Below are 11992 nucleotides of genomic sequence, written 5' to 3' on the forward strand. Positions count from 1 at the left end.
CAAACAAAGGATGAATGCACACCAATGTACAGCAATACTTGTCAGCGGAATGATGCACTAACCGGTGGAAAGTGACGCCCAATTCCTTGGGTACCGATCGCGACTTGCAGCCTGGCGCCGAGCATTGCGGCATTGTTAGAGCGAGCCGCTCCGCAAACCTGCTGCGGCCACACTGAAGACGTGTAACAGTGTAACCGCGCATTTAGGTTCACGGTCACGCGCTGCAAAACGGCCTTCTACCTGCCTATCAGCTGATTTCCGCCGGCTCGGCGCTGGCAGATGCAGACGACAAGAGAGGCGATACAGGACGGAGGAGGCGGAGAAGGTGCACCGAGAGAGAGAGGCAAAAAGAGTCCGCCAATGGCATGGAGGGCCAATGGTCCGCCATTCGACTTACAGAAATGGCGTTTCCGGCTGCGCTGGGTGTGACGTCAGGGCCTCTCCTAAGCTTTTCTTTCCTCCATGCACAGGTCGCTTGAGCTCCTTCATCACATGGCTGCCCTCGCACGGCGGCCGCCGGCTCGTTGCTCCTGCTGATTCCTGGCTGGCACGCTGGCCGCGTGTTTACTTGCACGCGCTAGTGAAGTGACGTTACGCCAGGTGACCAGATGGCCTCGACTGGCACAGACCACAGTGAGCAGCAAGTGAAAACAAACCGTTTGTTGACATCCGCAAGTTTACAGAGGCCGGGACAACATTTCATTTCTTTCGCTGCAATTGTACGCCGCTTTCGTGACAACTTTTTTTTTGCCATAACAACTCGTTCACTTGCGCTAAGATTTCGAACGACGGGCACATTGCTTCCAATATTCTGCTGCCCGTATCTTTTTTTTTTTTTTGACGTCGCAACAAGTTACGAAGGACACAGACGCTTGGAAATTCTCTCGGATTAAAGCGATAGTTATTGCGAACTCTATCGCTTTCTGCGAACATGGCTACATTTCAACGTAGCAATAGAACTAAAATCCGTGAGCGAGTGTTTGAGGCACGACGTTTTTTTCTCTATCTCTTTTGGGGGGTGCGACAGGTCTCAAGCACCCGCTAAGCAGCATCACAAGTTGAAAGAAAAAGAAAAAAAGACCTACAGCGTTAAAAATATTTATCTGACTTTCTGTACCGACACTGAAATTTTTAAAAGTACTCCGATATCCTCTGTTGCGTGAAAATGGCTAACTAGTTTATTTATAGTAATGCTTCTTGCATGCCCCATTATTATACTTGATGCTGGCATAAAAAGTAGCTTTACCTTTCAACAATAGGATGTACATAACGTTGGTATCACCTGTTTATTACGCTCTAGTGCGGTTCCGAATAATGTGCTGTAATTAATACTCATGAATAAGTTATTTCACTTGCTGATGACATGTAGAATGTAATTAAACAGTTTCGGTCTAAATAATTTCACCTTCATACTTACACAGTAAAAATGCGACATGAAATTTAATTTCCATAAGCAAGAGAGGATAAATATGATTTCAGAACCCAGCTGCACAATAACGTACTATGCACCCTGTGTTGACTCGCACTTGCACGTCGAAGAGCCACATTGTTGGTTCCATTACCCTGATTAACACCGTTTGCTGCAATGAGTTGAATTTCATCTCGTTAATCTTGTATTCTTTTTGTTCCCATCTTCTTATTTTTTGTATGTGTTGCAACGCTGACTATACTTCGGCCAAGAGCCCCCCCTCCCCCCCCCTTACGTAATGCCCTTTCAGGTGTAAATAAATGAAATGAAATGTTGAATTTTGCCAGTAGTAATGTGGATGGCTTTATAATGTTTTGACAGTACACATTTAAAAGCACTTTTTATGCTTCAGTGATTGATAAATGTTAAAAAACCATGCACATCAGTAAACAAGACTTACAAATATGATTTTACACTGCAATACATGGACTGCAATGCACAGTTCAGTACACGACTTAAAGTTCTTAGTCTCCCTGTAGGTTCAATCAATAGTACCTACTATCTTCCATTCCTTACAATTTAGAACAAGACATGCCTGCGTGCACTATTTTTGGGAGTGACATCATGGTGCATTGATTGAATAGTTTTCACCCACTTGTGCAACAATTTGCAGTCGGTGGCTACATGTAAAATTGTGCCCTGGAGGGAACTGCGATTTTCCCAAGCTTACTGAGTGTAGCAGTGGCCTCCCCTATTATATTCGATACAAAAAGCCCTTGCGAGGTGTTCGCAGGCCAGTGTTGTACGGAACGGCGTTACAAGGAACGGCGTTCCTGGAACTAGTTCCTTTTTGGAGGAACAGAGGAACGCCACCGTTCCATTAAGGGCCGGTGGAACTGTAACGGTAACTCGTTACGTTTTTAAAGGAACGGCAGGAACGGCGTTCCTGCCGTTACATCACTAGGATTTGGCTGCTTTTGATGCCAAGGCTCGAGCACAAAATCCACAAAGCGCTACTGCGTTTCTCTTCCTATAAGATGGTCAGTTTGCCCGCCCTTCAGCCGTACGTGCTTCCTCGAAGGTCAAAGGCAGAAGAATAACCACGCAGCAGGACGCAGCTTGTGCTTGCTTTCATGCTGGTTGCTTACACGGCGTTCGACGGGTGAATAGCGTAGCCGCGAGAATGCTTTTCACCCTTCCTTGTTTGTCTGGGGAGGCCAGAATGGGCGTCTGGCCGATAGAATTGTTCCCTGGCGGGGAAAGAGCGGAGAGTTTTAGCAGTCCATCTGTTCTGTCGTATGCGTTGTTACTGGGTTGACCGGGACCCGGCTGGGCACTTGGGAATTCATCGCGGTAGGGGGATCAGTTCAGCGGGCCTGCCTTCGCCATGTCCGTGTCTCCACACCTTCCTACTCGCCGTTCCGCGCACTCAGGAGCAGACCGGTCCCGGTCAACCCAGTAACAACGTAGCCAACGAAACGGACGGACTGCTAAACGGGATCCCGACATTTGGGTATCGGACATTTCGTTCCAAGACGTTTTGGTGTGGACATTTCCGTGCACGGACATTTTGGTGCACGACGTCTTGGCCCAGACGTTTTGAGTGAGGGGATGTCCCAGGCATTCTTTGAACATTTTAGCTTTAATATTGTAATTTCGTGACTTGATATGATTTTACGTTCGAGACTTGTGCTTGCGCCGCCGTTCGTGGAAACGAACGCTAAACCCTGGCGGAGCATTGCCACGTGAAACCCAATTTCTGTAGCAGATGGTGAAGATTAACGTTGTTAATTTGGATCCGTTCAACCATTTTTTGTTATTTTAACATTCATGTGAACAACCCTAATACCAGAGTACGGACTCTGCTAATACTTTAGGTGTTACCAAAGCGTTTTCCTTTCACTTCACCCAACGGTGCAAGACGCTGCTGTTTTAGTCTATTCCCCCCCAGCAAAACGTCCGCGAAAAAAAAACAACAGAAAAACGAGGTCGATTAGGCGCGTGTGCATTTAGTTTTAATTATTCTCTCAATCAATCTCGCCTTCGTTGTATTCGGTGTCAGTTCTACGTAAAACTAACAAACCAACGATCGCACTTACGGTGACGTTACTTAGGGGAGGGGAAAGCCGAGCCCCGCCGGCAATCATCCCCCTAAGTAGAGAGAGAGGGGTGTCAATTGTCCTTCACCATTGCGTCGACTGGACTTCGAAAACTTGAAGACGACTGTTGCCGCTCTCGTCACACTAGCCTATTCATTTTTTTTGCTCCTTATAACGGGAGGAAGCGATGTACACCTGGTGCGTCCATGATATGCACATCTTGATTAGTTAATTCCCAAGGGGGCGACTGAAGGCACAGAAAGAGCGATTCCTGGAGTAGGGGCGCCGTTGATATGAACGCGACGCGCGGAAGGGCATAGCCAGCAAACGATAGTGGCCATTGTGTTCTCAGCGGCTTTTTGGGTGGCTTTTTGTGTCACATTATAGAGGTTTCGTGCGCACATGGTGAATGTAAAGCTTTTTCTCTCTTTTAAACGCGAAGTGTGCAATGTCATTGTTCTGAATGTATCACCCAATTCCTGCGAAAGCCTCCACTAAGAGGCTAGCAGTATGTTCTAAATAAAAAAATAAAAAAAGTCACTGGGGTGACGCTTCGGAGACCGTGAACGCTACCACGCCAGTAGGATTTTCAGGGGAAACCGAAAATAATATGGCTGAAAAAGAAATCTGGTCGAGATTTGAGCGTACAGGCGGGAGGTGGGAGGGGGGGGGGGCGCTAGAACAAAGAAATAAAATGTGGTAAATGTAGGCTTGAAAACATTAAACGAAGGTTGGTTGTCCCGAACACAATAGGTGGAATTTGTATGCACAACCGGTACGCGCTTAATCAGCATTTAGGACATTAGAACCTGCGGCTGTTTTCCAAAAGGCCCGTTTTTCCTCCCCGACAATATCCTAGACCAGTGTTCGCGAATTCATTTTAGCAAGGCAGCCCAGCCTACGTAATACTCGTCATAAGGTTTTCTTCATTCTGGGGGGCTAGCTAATGTTTGTTACTTTTTGGATATTAAGAGTGTACATGTAATTTATGTAATTTGAGGGTGTGTAATTAAGAAAAATACAAAAGAGGCGGTAGACCATCGTAAACACGGGTAATTGTCCTAGCTAAAAAAGAGTGAATATAAATTAACAACCTGTCATAAATGAAAAAAAAAAACGTGTGCTAAAGAATTCAATCGGCTGCATAACAGGTGTCCCCAGGAAGAGGTATTAAACAAAAATATATAAATGTAGAATTTGTAAAAATACCTGGCAAAGATCGAACATGGCATCAATCAAAAAAATAAATTCACTGCTCCAGATTGTTGTCCATAACCCACGTTAAGCGGAAATAAATATATAATGGCTTTCGCAAACAGGCAAGCACCGGATAATTTTGTCGCCGAAATGTCCGTACACCGAAATGTCCTTACACGGAAATTTCCTCACCGAAATATCCTGCACCGAAATGTCCTTGAGCCGTCTGGAGTTTGTCCGGTGCTCCCTGAGAAAATTCGCCTGGGAGCGTTTCTTTTGATTATCTTTATATCCAGATAATATCCTGCCGGTGGTGTTAATATTCGTATATTAAACGTTGTTCGATGTGAGTTTTAAATGTCTCACCTAATTCCGACCCAGGATTATCCGACACTATATTTTAATTTAAAAACCTAATTGTAACGTTATGTAGTTCCAATTTTCGAAGTGGAACTGGAACGCGTTCCTTTCGCAATAAAGGAACTTGTAACGGGAACTCGTTTCAAAATTGGCAAGGAACGAGGAACGAGCTTTCGCTCCTATTTTGGAGGAACGTGTACAACACTGTCGCAGGCAACCTATGCAACTCGCTAAAGCAATCTGCCCTTGAGGTACAGAGCACCACACCTCCTCCTTCCTCACTTTTGCCACACGCTTATCCCTGTTTCTAGATGACCCGGGCTGCTACATCTCCAGACCTCCAAGACAAACTCTGACCCCTCACATTTCTTTGTGTACAAAGGTTTAAAGCCCACCTGCAAGGTCCACCCAGCGTTATTAACAAAGGAGACACCTACTCGATCACCAGAGCATAGAATCATAGTGTCTATCAGAAATGAGCTGCTCCAATAAAGTTTACTTTCTCTCAGCTTCTTGCACGAACTTGCTTAAGGCTGATAACAGGAGCTGTACAGTTGGTCTTACAGCAATTTTATGTGCGAAGTGTTGTAAATGTACAGAGAAAGTGAAGTAGTCTTGAGCAGCAGTGAAAGGCAATGGAAGAAAGTAAACTACAACCCGCATTTGCTTTCTTACATTTGCCAATGTGCACGCGTCGTTATTTATTAATAAACGTTGAATTTCGGGGCTAGAGTGAGCTTAGTGGCTAGCTACCTAACAATATCACATCGCACATTTCGATGCGTCTCAATATTTGCAGTATACCGAATACTCGCACGAAGTTAAATGCTTTTAGACACGGAATACCATGTTGTTGAATTGAACAACTATTCCATTTGTACTCAGAAATATGCACGTGACATGTATGAACGCATTTATGTATGCTGACTTTCTTTTTAACATTTGGTGAAAATACCTGGCACTTTGTAACATTTGTCTGCAGGCAACATAATACATTTGCTCGTGCTGAGAACTTGATGTGGTCGCCTTCCGGTGTGTGCTTCGATGTTCTTTGGTTGTATCTGAAAAAAAAAACAAGGAATGAATGAAAAATGTAAATTAAATTAGAAGAACGAATAGTTAAGAGAATCATGTCACACAAATTCAGAGAAATAACTGGAAGTGGAAGTTAAATATACACAAACACACCAGTCGGGCGCATCGCTGTCATATCAGGCAAGCACGAAGAGTTGAAATGGCCTGCCAGTCCTTGGTGCAGTTGTTGCGTGCGCCGACAATGTTCAGTCAGAATGTTTAAATGAACACCGACCTCTGAAAAAAAAAATAACGCAGTATTGTTGAGTTCACGCGTATTAACCATGACGCAAGCATCAGCTGTCACAAGTGTCAGGTTCTTATTCGAAGAGAAGTAATGGAGAAAAGCACCAGGGATAACTGCGTTTTTATACTGGTCAACCCACGACAGACACACGGAACCAAAAAGAGGACAACTTATAACCAAAAAGCTTATAACTTAAACCTTATAAACCTTAAAACCAAATAACTTATAACCACTTATAACCAAAAAGAAGGCAGCTCCACAATGCGGCAAACATCAGAACAAAAGTTCAGCTACTCGGAAGAGCACAGCGCACGGCTTACACTTTCACGAGCCTGCAGTCCCGTCACACCTTCAGTCCGGTCAAGTCGTGCTGGCGTCGGTATGGGCCAGTCACGGCATGGCTTCATTCGTGGGGGCCAGATACCACATGGAGGTTCCCTGTGGTGAACCGTGTTCCGGGCTCTCGCGGTTGCAGCAAACGCGGCCCTCGTGGACGCACGGTCGACAACTCCGGATGTTTGAGTGGCTCACCGGCTCACGGTAGGTGCGGAAGTCACCCGTCGATGACTGCTGCTATGTGCTCGGGTCCGAACACCCGACAGCTATCACCGCAGCATCCCACACGCGTCTTCTTCTTCTTCCCCGTCAGCGCATCCCTCCGTCATTGCTACCCTGTTATCCTTGGATGGTTGGCAAGATGACGACGATGATGTTTGGAGACGACGATGATGATGCCCGGGGTGTTTGGAGCATACCCAATGGAGCACGTCTTCATTATCGTTTTCACTTCACCTCGTGACAATGTCTCCCCACTTTAGCATTTTTCCGCGAAAAATGTCTTTTCACAGTCCTAAACATGCACAGTTACCCAAAACTTCATGAAACTACTGGCGGAACACTCAGAACACAGCACGCCAACACCATTCCTAGTCTTCAATAGCGTCATCGTACTAAACAACGGCACACAAGCACAATTTAACACGCACGCTGACCAACTCTAGCCAAACTTCCTCAAACCGAACGTACACCCAATGAGCCGCAAGCCAAGACAACAACATAGCGGTGCTGTTGAGCATATTACAGAGGATTTGGGGGTCTTCAGACTTTTGAATAAAATACTCTTCTCGGATACACAGAGAACAATTTGCTTGATTGACAGCCGCCTGGATCGTGGTCGTTACCGGCATTCTCCTTCTCTCTGACCGCGCTTATTCTCCGAGGTTTCGGCCAGTTACAGTTACCGGACCATCCTGTTTCTGGGCTCAGTCGGTTTGGATTACGGGATAGATCCTCAAAGTCTTGTGCCCCTCGAACGATGCCAATGACCACATCGTACAGTGGCGATTTGAAACAGCTTACGAGCACCATTCCAGTGAAAAATGGAGACTCGATGAAACTTTCGCTTCTTGGACAGTGACCGATTTTCCATCGGCTAACTGTAATGTGCAGGAGGTGCCGGTGAATGCCGCTCTTGTAATGAGAGACCGGCGAACGATTACTGTGTTAGTTCTTGTGTCTCTTAAAATGATGGTCGGCTTGTCTTCGACTCTGCTTTTGGAAACAGGCGTATTATCCATTGCTGCGCGGACGTCTAAGACGGCATTAGCCACCCTCCATTTTCCTTTCCTTACACCGCCCGGGCCGGGACTATCTTGCTGTTCAACGTTACGTTCACTTATCTTCAGGTTTCTTCGTTGTTCCCCGTTATTATCATCAAAAATTAACAAGTGGTTATGCTTTTGGGCATCCATAAAATGGTCAGCAGCGGTCGCGGTCTCAGAGAGCGCTTTGAACTCCCTCTCCCGCACTAACATCACGAGTTTTCTGTGGCTGTTCGAGAGAAGTTGTTCAGTGATTAACAAATCAGCGAGGTCGTAGAAGGTTTTGCCTATGCCAGATAGTTCTACCCACCGCTCAAAATAACCTTTCAGTCGAACGGCGTATTGTTTAGTGGTTTCGTCCTTCTCCGGCTTCGAATGACGGAAGCGCTCCCTATAGCCTTCTGCGGTGCATCGAAAGCACTGCCGTAAGGCAAGCTTGACCAGATCGTAGTCTAGCGACTTTTCTGGCGAAAGGCGGCCGTAGACTTTTAGTGCTTCCGGGGCAAGACACGTGCTGATGGCGATGTCCCATTTCGACTTAGGCCAGCCTTGACTTTGGGCTACGCACTCAAACCATTTCAGGTATGCGTTGAGATCATCTCGGGCATCCTCAAAAGGCGGCAGACATTTGCGTGCGCTGAAGCCTTGCGGGGTGGCAGCCTGAGCCTGACCAGTGCTTTCTCCATCGCCATCTGTTCGGGGCCCACCTCCTCGCGCAGGATTGAGTTCCGCCAAGTGAATCCGCAGCTGCAAATTCCGTTTTACGACATCTGCAGGAGCCCGCTCTTGCTCGGCTTTCACCCGCTCGTACTCATCCCTCTCGCTCAAAGCTTTTTGCTCGCGTGCCTTCTCTTCGCGGTCTAGCGCTCTTTCGTCCCTCAAGTGTTTCTGCTCTGCCTGGACCCACTGCCTCAATTAATCGCCACTCAAGCACAAGCGTTCGCCCATGGCAATGAGCTCCCGTGTGTCCATTGTGGGTTTTATGGGTATTGATATGTCGCCAAAAGACGACAACGATGATGTGCGCGCGAGAGAGGCACTGGGTTCTGTGGCAAGAGCGCGCCTCACGCGTCGAACGCTGGCCAGTGCTGTCTCCAACGCCCGAACTACTGCCTATGTTCCCAACCTCTTGAGTTGTAATAAATCGTCGGCAGCCATCCGCGGCTGTGCGGACGCAACAATTTGGCGATCACCAGCCGACGCTGAAACAATCACGTCGTTTCAAAGAAGGGGAAAGGGTGCTCATACGACAGTTCTTAAGAAAGCCAGATTGAATTGAAGGCGAAATTCTGCGCCGCGTCGGACCACGATCCTGGGTGGTAAAAAGGAAAGGTTCGCCAACATCTGAACCACATCAGGAAAGCGAGCCAGAGCAGGACGCCCATGGACTGGAGCACAGCAGACGATTTCGCTGACACAGCACAAGAGATACCGTCGAATTCTGCTGTTCCACTGTTACCGGACTCGCTGGATACTCCAGATGTTTCCTTACAACCATCGACCTCAACGTCTCAAGCAGGGACCACCCGGCAACTGCGACCAGCCGAGGCTAGGCGGCCTCCAGACCGCTATGGAGACTTTGTTTACTGTTTTCTCTAAGGGGGGAAGAATTGATATGTCGCCAGAAGACGACAACGATGATGTGTGCGCGAGAGAGGCACTAGGTTCTGTGGCACGAGCGCGCCTCACGCGTAGAACGCTGGCCAGTGCTGTCTCCAACGCCCGAACTACTGCCTATGTTCCCAACCTCTTGAGTTGTAATAAATCGTCGGCAGCCATCCACGGCTGTGCGGACGCAACAGGTATCATAAAACGAACATGTCTGGTCCTACCGTGGACGCTAATTATTGTCAGGTTCTTAGTTGAAGAGAAGTAATGGAGAAAAGCACCAGGGATAACTGCGTTTTTATACCGGTCAGCCCACGACAGACACACGGAACAAGACACTTATAACCAAAAAGAGGACAGCTCCACAATTCGGCAAAGACCAGAACAAAAGTTCAACTACTCGGAAGAGCACAGTGCACGTCTTACAGTTTCACGAGTCTGTAGTCCCGTCGCACCTGCAGTCTGGTCAAGGCGTGCCAGTGTCAGTATGGGCCAGTCGCAGCATGGCTTTGTTGGTGGGGGCCAGATCACGCATGGAGGTTCCCTGTGGTGAACCGTGTTCCGGACTCTCGCGGTGGCAGCAACCGCGGCCCTCGTGGACACACGGTCGACCCCTCCCGATGCTTGAGTGGCTCACCGGCTGACGGTAGGTGCGGACGTCACCCCTCGATGACTGCTGCTATGTGCTCGGGTCCGGACGCCCGACAGATATCACCGCAGCATCCCACACACGTCTTCTTCTGCTTCCCCGTCAGCGCATCCCTCCGTCATTGCTACCCTGTTATCCTTGGATGGTTGGCAAGATGACGACGATGATGTTTGGAGACGACGATGATGATGCCCGGAGTGTTTGGAGCATACCCCGTGGAGCGCATCTTCATTATCGTTTTCAGTTCACCTCGTAACACAAGGCATGCTAATGTAACCTAACTCTCATCACCACGTCTCTATGAAGGCAAAGTTTAGTTGTAGCAAAGTGCTGTTGACTAAATGCTCACTAACGCGTCAAAAGAGAAAGGCAACGGTTAGATAAAGCCTGGGCGAATTACTGTCTTTTGGTTGCCTCAAAAGTTCCATTCGAAGTAATGCCACAACTTTTGAGGCAAATGCGCCCACTACTTTTACTTCCCTCTCCATGAGCGTGACCTCCCCGTCTGCTACAATTGTGGTTTTAAGGGCCACATTTCTCGCAACTGCAGACGGGAACACAAAAAAAACAGTGACACGGGACGAGCGCTTAGCGCTCGTCCCGTGCCACTGTTTTTTTTTGTGTCCCCGAGTGCGCCTTTTACCATGTCGAAGGCGTTTGTGGGAGTTCGGACCGCAAAATGAAATGTCCCAGTGGAATGCAATCATCACTGGCGCCCGGTTCCGCCCACGGCTTCTCCATCTCTGTATCCATCTCTCCATCTCCATCATCACCCATTCTTCCGCGTTTTCGAACTATCATCATCGGTAACCTGGTTCGGTCGCCATCTTGCTTCCTTCCAGCTCAGCCTGCGAATAAAGCGGATTGCTCGCATTTGTCTGCCTTCGCCTACCATCAGCCTTACAATATATATTGTAAGGCCGATGGCAGGCGAATGTAGACCAGTACGCGCAGTACTAGTAGACGAAATACGCATATATATATATATATATATATATATATATATATATATATATATATATATATATATATACACACATATATATATATATATATATATATATATATAGAGAGAGAGAGAGAGGGGGTTTGGAAATGAGGGGCTCGTTAGGAAATACACAAAGAAATTCCGGCAGTCTACAACGCGAAAGTTTTACCGTTAGTGACAGTACATTTTTTTTTATTTTATAATAATTACGTGAGAGAGAAAGAAAGAAAAACACACGCCCAGAGTGGGGACCGAATGGAAAGGCGTGGGTTCGGTCCCCACTCTGGGCGCGTGTTTTTCTTTCTTTCTCACGTAATTAACTATAAAAAAATGTACTGTCACTAACGGTAAAAAATAGACTCAGCATTCCCCTATGCCTTCTTCGGCGTTGTAAACTGCCAGAATATCTTTGGAGATATATATATATATATATATATATATATATATATATATATATATCGAGGGGGAGAGGAGGGGGAGAGGAGCGACCATCGAGGTCTATGTTTAATGGAACGTCGAAGGGAACAGAAGACGAAGAAACAATGCGTGTACTCGGGTAGCATGAGACATGACCATCCCAGCCTAGGGAGATTGACCTCAGTTCACTACAGATAATGGCTGACCGCACCCGGCCTATGGCGGTCCATGGCGATGCGGCTGTGACCTGTACAAAGAGATTTTACATCTTCCCGGCGGCCGACAATGTGGAGACAGTCTGCATGTAAAGAGTGTAGGCGTTGAGCTGGCAGCCATGGTACACG

This window comes from Haemaphysalis longicornis, unplaced genomic scaffold, assembly GCF_048455015.1.
Source record: "Haemaphysalis longicornis isolate Haplotype H1 unplaced genomic scaffold, Haemaphysalis longicornis Haplotype H1 scaffold_14, whole genome shotgun sequence".
Classification (NCBI taxonomy): Eukaryota; Metazoa; Arthropoda; class Arachnida; order Ixodida; family Ixodidae; genus Haemaphysalis; species Haemaphysalis longicornis.